General features: G+C 39.1%; 1 long non-coding RNA gene across 1 annotated transcript in view; it reads right to left on the reverse strand.

The window, feature by feature from the left end:
- Positions 1-211: 211 nt before the first annotated feature.
- LOC118153592 (uncharacterized) overlaps positions 212-13,390 on the reverse strand; it is a 40,074-nt gene continuing 26,895 nt past the window's right edge. Inside the window, exons 3-4 of the long non-coding RNA XR_004742857.3 lie at positions 4,244-4,368; positions 212-3,515 (exon numbers count right to left, since the gene is read on the reverse strand). This is a non-coding gene — a long non-coding RNA (uncharacterized LOC118153592). The remainder of the gene's footprint in view (positions 3,516-4,243; positions 4,369-13,390) is intronic.

Genomic DNA, 13,390 nt, shown 5'->3' on the forward strand with positions numbered 1-13,390 from the left:
GGGAGTGTTTATAATAAAATTATAGTTTACATGAACAAAAGACTTCCACTCTTTTATTGTGAATATCAGTTCTTGGTCCCCTTCCCTGAAATACTCCTAATCATCCATATCAGGGACCTCATCCCAAGGACAGCCCCAAGAAACCCTGATGGAAGTGTTTTCTGCCTAGAAGAAACCATAGATACATCAAGAAACAATTAAAGTCACACTCTCAATTCTTAACTTCTTTTAATTGAGATCATCAAAGAGAAACAGATTTCATTACATGCACAGCATGTGGGCTACATTCTCTGGAGTTCATGTGTTATTCATTCAAATGATTTCATTTCACTCAGTGTTTTGTTGCAAATAAGTGACTTAAATTGAAAATGAAGAGAGGACAGAATAATTTAAACTGAAAAGTAAAATCTAATATTTGGAAGATTGTTCTGTCAGGAGTGAGACTTTAAAACTAAATTTTTAATGGCCAATCTAAAAATTTAATATACAGCATGTACCCCTGGAGGGATGATATATTTAAAGTCAGACAGCCAAGACAGCATTTACTGTAGAGACACACATCTCTGCAATGGAAGTGTGCCTCTGCAACAACTTTTCTACTCTATTGTTTAAGGATGTTTCCCTTTCATTTTTAATGACATTATCTTTGTAATATATTTTACTGTTATCTCCAGCACTTCTATTGTTAGAAATGTTAGCAATTGCTGAACTCTCTAATAAAAAAGGAGATTAATCTACATTCTAGCACATTGTTTTAACCACAATTAACATTTTTCTTTCTATTATATTTCTATATCTATTCATGTATATTCCCTTTCTAAGACTTGAAGAATGCATGTATTGTCATACACATAAACCAACAACATCACTGGCTTTTGCTGTGAGTTTTTTTTTTCTGTTGATGAAATACGTATTTATTCTGTTAGACACCAGAATAGTTCAAGGTGGACAATTTGTCCTGAGATGGTAACCTGAGATGCCTGGACTGGACTGACCAGCTGGCACAGACCAAGCTCTGTTGACCGTTTATGTCATCAACAACTATTCAGGCATGTGCCCTGCAAGGTAACTTAAGAAATAGAAATTCATATAAAATCTGGCACTTGTCGTTGAACGGTTGATGAGACGGTAGAGAAACACTGGCTACAATATGAGGATTTTATTCTAATATGATAAATGCATAAATAAAAATTTGTCTCAGGTAATGAAGGAGTGGGAGGAGAGATCGTTCACTGCCGTTGATACTGTTAGAGTATCCTGGCTAAATTATATTAATTGTCTATAAATAAAAGAAATAATCATTCCAAAAAAGTTCAAACTGGAAAACAAACGATCCTTAGATCAAAAAACAAGGCAGGACCAGGCGTGCTGGCTCACACCTGTAATCTCAGCATTTTGAGAGGCCGAGGCGGGCAGATCACTTGAGGTCAGGAGTTCGAGACCAGCCTGGCCAACATGGCGAAAACCTGTCTCTACTAAAAATACAAAAAATTAGCTGGGCATCATGTTGTGTGCCTGTTATTTCAGCTACTTGGATACCGAAACAAGAGAATCACTTGAACCTGGGAGGTTGCAGTGAGCCGATATCATGTCACTGCATTCCAGCCTGGGTGACAGACTGAGACTCTGTTTCAAAAAAAGAAAAAGGAAAAATAAGGCAAAGAGAGGTAGACTGTGAAACACCACCCAAGACAAGGTTAATGCCCAAGGATCCATGTAATTTCCTGTCCACCGGCTGCAGGTCAGCCACGCTGAGGTTCCACTTTGGATCAGTCAGTGCAACGTGACTGCTCATATTATCACAGGCTCTTATACTGTATGCATCAACCAGCTGCTCTAGAGAAATGCAATTTTTTTTCCCGACAACTGATTAGGGATCAATTGGGATTATGCATTTTAATATACAAATCATTCCATGTTCAACCTACACCAAAAATCTCAACTCATGTCAGAAATTGCCTGAAAATTGAAATGTAAGTTGACATTTAAAGTTCATTTTTTAATTTAAATGGCCACTTCAAGGATTGACTATGTCCATAAAAGCTCTTCAGAACTTAAGGATGCTCTTTGGCTGAGGAGAATGGCTTCAGGTATCAGCTTGAGGCTTCTGAAGCAGCTCCTTGTGCCTGTGATTCAGAATTCCACAGGGCTGAGTAGACTTCAAGACTCATGTTGGCATCTGCCCTTAGTTACTGTTCCCAGAAGAACCCTTGTTGGAATCTGGGCTTTGAGATCTCTGACCTAAAGCAGCCACTGCCTAGTGCTGCCTTGGCATCAGGCACTCTTGTTCCCCACCCAGATCCCCATGGATCCCCATGGATCTCTGTGCACCCACCCCCAGGTTCCTAGTGCATTGCTGCTAATGCCTCACATCTGTGCCTTTCTCCGGAGCCCTGCCTGTGAGCTGGTGGAGCTGCCTAAGAATCCCTAACCTGTGGCTCCAAGATGAGCCAGACAAACCCTGGAGTATACATTGTAATTTACCCGCCGAATCAGGCTGAAGCTGGGTCTTCCCTCAAAACTGCATCCCTTCTCTACTGGGCCTTATCCCAAGACAATGGGAGCACGTCCTTAATAATCACTCGCTGCTGGATTCTGGGCTCAGACTGGGATGGTAGAAAAATGCTAGGTCTGCTCCATCAGATTCACCCCTGATGGGGCTCATTTCTAAGGTTCTCCTAAAATCCTCCACCTCCCCATCCTTCTCCTCCCTTGTTCAATTTCTTCATCCTTTGCTCTCATAAAAAGAATGAGTTTTTTCTCCAAAGTCCGATTTCCTGACTCAACAGTTCACAGAAAAGCCATTGATAAATGAAGGTATTTCTTGATTGTTAGTTTTTATTAGAATCTTATCAATAAATCACATAATTTCAGAGCAGGAAGTAAGCTAAACAATAATAAAATAGTAAAACATATAAGATTTTTAAGAGTCTGCTACATGTGAAACATTTACCTGAACTAATTCAAGTAATATTTTACAAACCCCCAATCCTGCAAGACAACACAGCAGGGTGTTGAGAATGAGACAGTAAGAAGCAAATGCAGCCTCTGTGTTTACCCAGCTTGCCATGCTGCAACTTGCTCACCTGTGCCACGGCTCACCTGTGCCACGGCTCACCTGTGTCACGACTCATCCATATGATAACCTTGAAGAGCAGCCATTATCTTCCTCATTTGCAACTGAGGAAACACTCTTCCCAAGGTCACTTTCCTGGTGGTCATCCACTCAGAAGTCACCCCCAGGTGTGGTGGCTCTCAGTGCCCACCATCCCCCACCATGCCGTTTACATCTCACATTTACTGACAGCCAGCTGAGGCTTCCCCCTCAGTCCAGCATCGCCGGCCACTGCCCTCAGCCAGGTGAGAAGTGAGCCTTGGAGTACGAGTGTGTCCTGGGCAGAGAGGGGGTGCTTGGTCCTCTGTCCCCATCCCAGCCCTGTCCAATGAGAACATGAAGTCTTGCTTCCAAAAGGACCTGTTTTGTGTCATGTCTCCTCAGTAAATTTTTATAAGTTCTGGAGGATGAGGAAAAAGTTTCACTTCTTTTGTTTCTTCCTTGGTCCCATAAATAAAATAAGCACTTAAATGTAAGTTAGATGTGGGAGTGAATGAATGAAAGTATCTGTTGTTTGCTCAGTTCCTCCCTGATAGAAAGTGAACTCCAAACCAACAGAGCACTTATTAAGACAGCAGAGACCTGTCATCAGAAATCCATCTTGCGCTTCCTTTCTGAACGACCCAGTATAACCGTGGGGAAATCTGAGGCAGCTGAGAATGTTCTTGTCGTGTGATGGTGTCCCCAGACCACCCTCTAACTGTAATAAACTGTTCTCAGCAGGAGGGGATTCTGATGGGAAGGCCAGGACAGCCAGAAGCTTCCTGAACCTGCTAGCCAGAGAAACACCTTGCCTCCAATAGTGCAAATATTCCCTTCTGTGACCCCTCTGGAGTACTCCTAATTGAGCCTGAGGTCACTCAGCTCCTTGCTGGGACCGGGACATGCTCCACTGGTTGCAACTGCATTTGGTGCACTGGGTGTTCCCACCCTAACTTCATTACTATTTAATTAGTTGTGGGTATAAAAGAAGCTTCCTCTCCCCACAGAGCCTCCCGGGGTCACAGAGAGGGTGCCACGAACCACACTCTGGAAGCTTCTAGCTGCCCCCATTGCTGAGACCGCCCACCCCAATCATCAGGCTTCTGTGTCGAACCTCATGTCGATTAGGTATTCCTTAACACCTACCTGTCATTGATGATGCTAATCCAAAGAAATCAGTGAAATGATGTACATTTCAGACACCAAATCAAACAGATGCAAGACACAATGGTGGCAAAGGGTCCTGCAGGGTCTTGGAAATCAAATCTCCCCTGGAAAGTGAGCAAGGACAAATAAGTCAAGGCAATTCCAGGCAAGGCAAGAAGATTCCTGGCAAGGCAAGGCAATGCAAGGAAATTGCAGGCAGGGAAAACGCAGGCAAGGCAAGGCAATGCAAGGAAATTGCAGGCAAGGAAAATGCAGGCAAGGCAAGGCAATGCAAGGAAATTGCAGGCAAGGAAAACGCAGGCAAGGCAAGGCAATGCAAGGAAATTGCAGGCAAGGAAAACGCAGGCAAGGCAAGGCAAATAAGTCAAATTATGCTGACATAATGGACTCTAGCCTGTGCTCAGCCCTGTTCAGAGATTAAGAAACTTAATCTTCCAATATGAATTTATGAAGTTTGTGCAATTGCTATCCCCATTTTATAGCTGAGAAAACAGAGGCACAAGCCATACAATTAACCCAAGATACACTGGTATTGTGTAGCAGAGCCAGGCTTTGAAGTCAAACTGTCCCAGAGGCTAAGGCACTGAGCGGGCACAGAGGCTGAGCCCATACAGATTCCCTCATGTGAGCCACCATGCGCATGAAGCACCTACTGTGTATCTAGTACCCAATGATGGATTCAAAATTATAACATGCACTGTCCCTGCCCTGTGCTGGTCTCGGGAATTCTACATACTTATTAGGAATTAAAGATGTGCATATATTCCACAGACACATCTAAAATTGACAGCATGAAGAGATGATTGCTTGATTATAGAAGGAGAATATTGTGAGAGTGAGAAACTTTATTCAACAGAATAAACTCTCTTTGGTAGCCACTTAAAGTCTAACATATCTCAATAATCCATTTTGGTGTAGGAAAGAAATATTTTGAACCATAATCCGTAGAATATTATTCAAAAGGTAATAAGAATTTGAGATCCTAAATAAATCCCAAGACGGCATTTTTTGAGTTTGTTATATGATCCTTTCGCTTAGAACCTCTTTAGAAAATCACAGTGGGGCTGGGCGTGGTGGCTCATGCCTGTAATCCTGGCACTTTGGGAGGCCAAGGCAAGAGGACAGCTTGAGTCCAGGAGTTCGAGACCGTCCTTCTCTACCAAAAATTAAAAAACTAGCCGATTGTGGTGGCACATGCCTGTAGTCCCAGCCACTTGGGAGGCTGAGGGGAGAGGATCACTTGAGCCAGGAGTTCCAGGTTGCAGTGAGCTATGATCACACCATTGCTGTTTAGCCTGGGTGACAGAGTGAGACCCTGTCTCAAAAGAAGAAGAAGAAGAAAGAAAATCACGATGTTGAATGAAGTGATTGAGCCACTGCTGTGCTGAGTCGATGCAAAACAAACATCTCATGGGACAATTCATGTCCCAACCAATGAGCATCCTCAGCATCACCCGCCCTGGCATTATTCAAATTAGCACATCTCTTTCATGACCAGTCGAGTCCATTAAACATTCCCAGAGGCTCCCCGAAGTTGTGAAGCTACAGATGTGAACACACATTAGGCTGGTGCTCCATGTCTGAAACGTCTCAAAGGCAAGGGCAGATGGGCACCGAGGAAAGAGGTGCTCCGTTTGTTTTAGAAACGAATCATCTCCACGGCAATAATGCTGTTGGCAAATGTTCTCTTTCACAGTTCCATATTTGAGAATATTACTTTAGAAGTGATAAAGTGCCAGTTATTATTTGATTATCTCAGCTTGGAGTTTGCGATGTAATGACTTCCTCAGTAGGACGCCGAGCTGCTAATTCATAACCTCCTTCTGAAAAAGCTTTTCAGGAAATTAGTAACAAATCCATTAAATTAAAATGAATTTGTGCTATATTGAGAAGTAACTGAACCATATGGGGCCAATCCAAATGACATTCTTTCCATTTTTTTTTCTCCAACCCAAAGAACATTCATTCCCTTTACTTCTCTTGAGTGAGGAGGCATATGCTGTTTTTAAGAGTCGGGATCTTCATGATTCTTGCAGAGGGAAATTAAATCTCATTATGAGATCCATTAAAAATTTTCTCTCTTGTTAGCCATGGGTCCGATTACAGTCTGTCATGCTTTGTATAGAGTGCAAACTGAAAATACTTCAAAGGTGCACTTACGAACTGGAGTTACCAAGGTAAAGGGCAGTAGTTTGCAACCCTGGCTGTGCCTGGGGAGCTGTTCAAACCTGGATGTGTAGGCTACACAGTGACTCAGAGCCTCTAGTGGGGGACCCACACTTCAGTGTTTTAAACGCTCATCAGGTGCTTCACATACGCAATGGGGGAGCAGTTTCCACATTTGGCTGGCTGCATCCGTGTTACATGGAGACCTTGCTGAAATACAGACTGCTGCTCTCCCAGCCCTCATTCCTGACTGAGTAGGGTTTAGACGGAGCTGAGAATCCGCTGCTTGTCTGGGGATCACACTCCATGGTGGGAAGACCTCAGGCCTGTGCAGAAGACCCAGGTCCAAATCCCAGTAGCTAAAAACACATAAGACTCATTTTCAACATCTGCAAAATAAGGCAAAGTAGTTAATCTTTCCAATCCTTCTGCCAGAATTAATTGTAAATATGGTTGTGAACACCTTTGACAAAACTTAAGGTTTGCAATATTTGGGTTCTTTTAGGTTATAATGAATAAACAATTCTTAGGGGATAATATTCAAAAAGAAAAAGATCACGACTTTAATGAAAATAAAAATGATTTTATTTAATTTATTAACTAATGATCTAAGACACAAAAGCAGGTTCAAGGAAGCATTAGGCTACCAAGAGACTGAGATGATTTGTTAATAGATGCAAAATGAGTAATATTTTAGGCACTCAAACATGATGTTTGGGGGAAAATGGAAGGTTTGGATTATCCTTCCCACAGCCCAGAAATCAATTCCACCTCCATGAGGGGAAAAATATCAGCATTGCCCCGAAAGGAACAGCTTACATCACAATGGACACCAAACGTTGGCATCTCCCTTGGCCCTCCAGAAGGGTATTTCCTCTTCCTTCCTCCTTCCCTCCGTCCCTCCATCCCTCCATCCCTCCCTTCCTTCCTTCCTTCCTTCCTTCTTTCCTTCCTTCCTTCTTCCTTCCTTCTTCTTCCTTCCTTCCTTTCTTTCCTTCTTTCTTTCCATCCTTCCTTCCTTCCTCCTTCCCTCCTCCCTTCCCCTTCCCTTTTCCCTTCCCCTTCTCCTTCCTTTCCCTTCCTTTTTTTTTTTTCCCAGAGTCTCATTCTTGTTGCCCAGGCTGGAGGGCTGGAGTGCAATGGCACAACCTCAGCTCACTGCAACCTCTGCCTCCTGGGTTCAAGTGATTCTCCTGCCTCAGCTTCCAGAGTGGCTGTGAGTACAGGCATCTGCCACCATGCCTGGCTAATTTTTTATTTGTATTTTTAGTAGAGACAGAGTTTCAACATGTTGGCCAGGCTGGTCTGGAACTCCTGACCTCAGGTGATCCACCAGGAAGCTACTTCTATTTCTAGGAATTGCAAAATAGCTTGGCTGGGAACAGTTAAAAGCATTCACGCCATAGATGAGACAGTTCCTGAAGGTGCAGTGTCTGGCATGGGAGTATTGAGACCAGTGGTCTTCTCTGTTCTTTTCAAGACAGCCATCATGAAGAAATTAGGAAATGTATAGTCTCACACATTCCCATAACAGTGATCCCCACTTGTATTCTGAGAAACAAATTACCTTAGCTTTTGTATTCTGTGTTCCGTTTTCTCTGCCTTTGGTGAAAGCCACAAGCCCCTATGCTTGGCTTTTGATAACTAAGACTAGAAAGGAGATTGGGCTAAAGAAGAAATGCTTGATTCTGGGAACCCTACCCACTGGGCACTGCCTGAGACAGACCTCCTTGGATCCCATTCATACATCGTTTGTATAATACTAAAAAATAGTCAAAACCAGCCATTCAGAAAAAACAGAGGCAGGGCTGTGCTTCTTAATTGATTCAGTCCCAAATCTCTAGACAGAACACTGGCAAAATCTCTAGAGAACATGAAGGAAACTCAAGTAGAGGGAGAAGATAAAACATAAAATCACAGCATGCTGTTGTTTTAAAAATAAAAGTGGGGAAGAAGATGTCTCTTTGTGGTTTTGATTTGCATCGTTTGATGATTAGTGTTGAGCATTTTTTCATATGCTTGTCGGCCACTTGAATGTCTTCTTTTGAGAAGTAGCTGTTCTTGTCTTTTGCCCACTTTTGAAGGGGGTTATTTGACTTTTGTTTGTTAAGTGGTTTAAGTTCCTCATGGTTTCTGGATGTTAGACCTTTGTCAGGTGCATAGTTTGTGATATTTGCTCCCGTTTTTAGGTTGTCTGTTTACTCGTTGATAATTTCTTCTGCTGTGCAGAAGCTCTGCAGTTTCATCAGCTCCCACTTGGCAATCTTTGTTTTTTTGCAATTGGTTTTAAGAATATAGTCAAAAATTCTTTCCAAAGGCTGATGTCCAGAATATTTCCTAGTTTTTCTTCTAGGATTCTTCTAGTTTGAGACCTTACATTTAAATCTTTAATCCATTTGAGTTAATTTTTGTATAAGGTGAAATGTAGTGTCTAGTTTCAGTCTTCTGCACACAGCTGGTCAGTTACACAGCACCGTTTATTGAATAGGGAACCCTTTCCCCATTGCTTACTGTCCTCAACTTCTTTGAAGATCAAGTGGCTACAGGTGTGCTGCTTTACTTCTGGGTTCTTCATTCTTTTTCATTTGTCTATATGTCTGTTTTGTGCCATTACCATGCTGTTTTGGTTACTATAGCATTCTTAGGCATTTTAGTAGGTATTACCAGCAATTTTATATATATTTTTTAATTTTATCAAATACTTTTTTATATATATTGAAATGACTATTAGAATTTTCCTTAATGTGTTAATGTGGTGAATTTCATTTATAAATTTTTATAATGTTAATTTCCTGCATTTTTAGAATAAGTTCAACTCAATTATAATATTTCAACTTTTTAATAAATTACTCTATTTGGTTATTTATATATTGCCTAAAGGTTTTGCATTTATGTTCATAATCATGTTTAAGCAATAATTTCTTGTTCTTATACTTTTCCTTTTAGATTATGATATTATGGTTACCATTGTTGAGTAAGAATCCTTATTTTTCTCTCCTGTTTTTATCATGTTGGAATGAGTTTTATCACGTTGGAATGAGCTGGTCTTTAAAAAACAGGTTCAACTTTTATGTAAAATGGCTTCGTGTTTTTGGGGCGTGTGTGTGTGTGTGTGTGTGTATAAAGATTTTGAAATACTGATTCAATTTCCTTAACAATTAAAGGATTTTTCAGGTTTCCTATTTATTCTTGAACCTTTTTTAGAAAATTATTTTTCTAGCTTTATTTCTATTTTATCTAAATTCTGTTGGAAGAGTTGTTAAGTTGTATTTTCTATTATCTTTTAATTAGCTTTTTAATCTCTGCTCCACCTATTGTTATGCTTATTCCTCATTCCTTTTTTTAAAGTAGTTTTGAAACACAGTGTTTTTATTATATGTGGTTGTAATTAATTTTAAAGTTTCATTTTGATTTCTTCTTTGCCTTGTAGGTTGTTTGGAAGGATGTTATTAATTACCAAACTTATGGTGTTTCATTTCTCTTTTTGTAAATGATTTCCAACTTAACTGTGCTGTGGTCTGAGAGAATGACTCTATGGTTCTAGTTTCTTTGAAAAGTCTGAGCAGGACTTATGGCCCAATCTATGTCTGTTTTATTTTTCTAAGTATGATTTATGTGTGCTTGAGAGAAACACATATTCTCAATTCATCAAATCAAGAGTGGTAATTGTATGGTTCAAATATTTTAAATTCTTACTAATTCACTGTCTAGTTGACCTCTTAATAGTTAACAACTACGTCAAAATATCCCAGTATATTAGTGATTTGTTCTTTTACCCCTGGAGATCTAGCAAATACACTTTATGTATGTATTTATTTTAAACTATTTTATAGGTAGGTAAATGTTTAGATTTATTGTATAATTCTTATCATTTAAACCACTATCATTATTTAAGCCTCCATTTACCATGTTTTCATAGTATAATTTCTTTTGTTAATATTATGACAGCAACTCCAGCCTTCATTTGGGTAATATTTGCCTGCAATGTCTTTTTAAACTCCTTCCATGACCTAACTCTTTCCATGACCAGGAATACTTTGCAGATATTTTGTAGAAATTCCATCTATTGGGATTCGTCTAATGTTTTTCTCATAATTATATTAGGCTCATTGGTTCCTGCCGGGAAGACTGCAGAGGTAAAATGGCATTCCATTGCATTGTTTAAAGGGTGGATACAATCCACATGATTTATTACCCTTGATGTTGACCTGGGTGAGGTAGTATTTGTCAAGTTTCCCCATGCAAAGGTACTCTCTTCCCTACCCCCTTTTCCAAACCGTACTATTTGGGAGGCAGTCATTATGCACCATTCATATTTAGGGAATTAGGACTTATGCTCATCTTCTTGAAACTGAAATATGAAAACATATTATTGGGAATTCTTCTGCAAAGGAGACTTATCACCTGTCTCCACTTATTTATTTATTCAATCATATCTTTCATGAACTCATAGTGGTTTTTTTTTTTGCACTTTGGGTTATAATTCAATATTAGACTACTTTATGTTATCAAATTATTCCAGCCCTGACTATTGAGAGTTTTCTTGGTCAGTCCTGTGCCTTCCTGACAAACCCTCCTGAATGTGGCTTTGTTTACCTGTTTCTTACTTTCCTGCAACACGAGGTGCTCCAGTCTCATTTTGTATATTCTCTATCCCTGTCTATCCCTGTCTTAGAATCAGCCCTTTTGCCAAGAAGCTGTGGTTTCTCACACTGGAGAAGAGTATTTGAAACCAAGATCTACGCTTTTAGGGTGAGAATTGCTGCTGGGATGTGCTTTTTTCTAAGCTATGTCAGCGGAGAGAGCAAGGAAACATGTATACACATGTTTATACCATGTGTCTCTATATACATGCACACACATATATAGGCTGTGTACACACACACACACACACACACACACACACACATATATATATATATATAGGTTAATAAGCCAGATCCCAGCAGCAATTATCACACTACAAGCTCAGATATGTATATAAATACGTATGTGTGTGTGCGTATTATACATATATATATATATATATGTAGCTGCTTGGATGTGGTTTCTTATATGTGTGTGTATATATACATAAAAGAAATCACATATGTACACATGAACATATATATGTGGTTTCTTTTATATGCATATATGTATAACCACATTCCAGGAGTAATGATATATACACACATGTAGCTATGTGTACATATGTACATGTATACACATATGTACACACATAAATACATACACCCATATATACTAGCTCATATATATATATATACATGTATCTATAAATATTTTGACATAAAAATTTGTATCATTTGTATCCATACTTAGCTAAATAGGAGTTAATACTGATGCTTCCAACTGAGTTCATTATCATGTAAATCATTTTAGCCTCCTCATCTTGCTGGTGCTCTAACAGTGAGAAACTTGGCTTCCACCATCCACCATCTATTTACTTAATGGTTCAATTCCATCAATTCCAGTATACATTAAAATGTATGGTGTTAGAACAGTTGACCCCTACTCCCATAGGACACAATGTTATTAACTAGAGCACAGTGCTTAAATTCAGTTCCTTCACCTCTAGTCTCACATACTCCACTAGGATTTCCTGTTATGTCTTCCAAAGTTAAGCAGTTGTCATAAGGATTGCTACTGAACAATACAAAATTGTGGAATCCCAGTTGCTGATTTGAAATCCCATCTTTATCATTTATAAATGCTAGATCCCATTTCTGAGCCATTGATTTATGTACTTTTATGTAGACATTTTAATTATTATACCTTTATAATATGTTTTAATGACCGGTAGTACACACATTGCTTCGTTATTTTTGCTTAATGTTTGTTAAATATGTTTAATATTTAAAAAGCATTCCCATTAGTTCAGAATATTTTATTGTATATTTTCACAGTTTGTCCCCAATCATCTGGCCCTAGGAAACTAGTTTCTGTTCCTCCCTGTTTTAAAATTTCACCTACATGAAACCATACGGTTGTATGTTCTTTCTGGCCAGCTTCTTTTGCTCAACATAATGATTTTTTAAATTCATCCATATTGTTCTGTTTATTCATTAATTAATTCTGGTTTATTGATAAGTAGAATTTTATTGTGTAGATTTACAATGATTTTGATGATCATTTTGGGTTATTTCTAGTTTTGACTACTATGAGCAAAGTTTCTATCAATACTCTTATGTAAACTTTAGTGTGAACATTATATTTTGTCTTGAGAATACCTAGGAGTAGAATTTATGGGTCATATTGTAGGTATTTGTTTAACTCTTATTTTTAACCACTTTATTGAAATATACTTGATATTATACAGTGAAACCACCCAAATGTATAATTCAGTGATTTAAAATATATTTTCTGTTATTCTGCCGTGACTGCAATGAATTTTAAAACACTTTCATCGCCACAAAAAGAACCTACATAACTTTTGGCAGTCAGTTCCCATTTCTCTGTAACCTACACAATCCTAGACAATCATTAGTCTACTGTATATCTTTCTTGATTCACCTATTCTAGACATTTCATACCAAAGGAATCATACAATTTGTGTTTGGGGGACTGGCCTCTTTCACGTAACATGTTTTCAAAAAGTTCACTTATATTGAACAATGTTTTGGCATTGTATTCCTTTTTATTTCAAATAATATTCTATTGTAAGGATATACCATATTCACTTGCCCACTCACCTGTTGATAAATAGTTTGTTTTCACTGTATGGTCGCTATGAATAACGCTTCTATGAACAGTTTCACACAAGTCTCTGCATGAACATGTTTTCATTTTTCTTACGTATGTACCTGGGGATGAAATTGCCAGTCATATGGAAATTCTACTTAACATTTGAGGAAAGGCCAAACTGGTCTCCAAAGCAGCAACACCCTTTGACATTTCCCATCATGTGTAAGGGTCCCACTTCCTTCACACTCTTGTCTACACTTACTGTTGATCTTTCACATT

This window comes from Callithrix jacchus, chromosome 5 (assembly GCF_049354715.1).
Source record: "Callithrix jacchus isolate 240 chromosome 5, calJac240_pri, whole genome shotgun sequence".
Classification (NCBI taxonomy): Eukaryota; Metazoa; Chordata; class Mammalia; order Primates; family Cebidae; genus Callithrix; species Callithrix jacchus.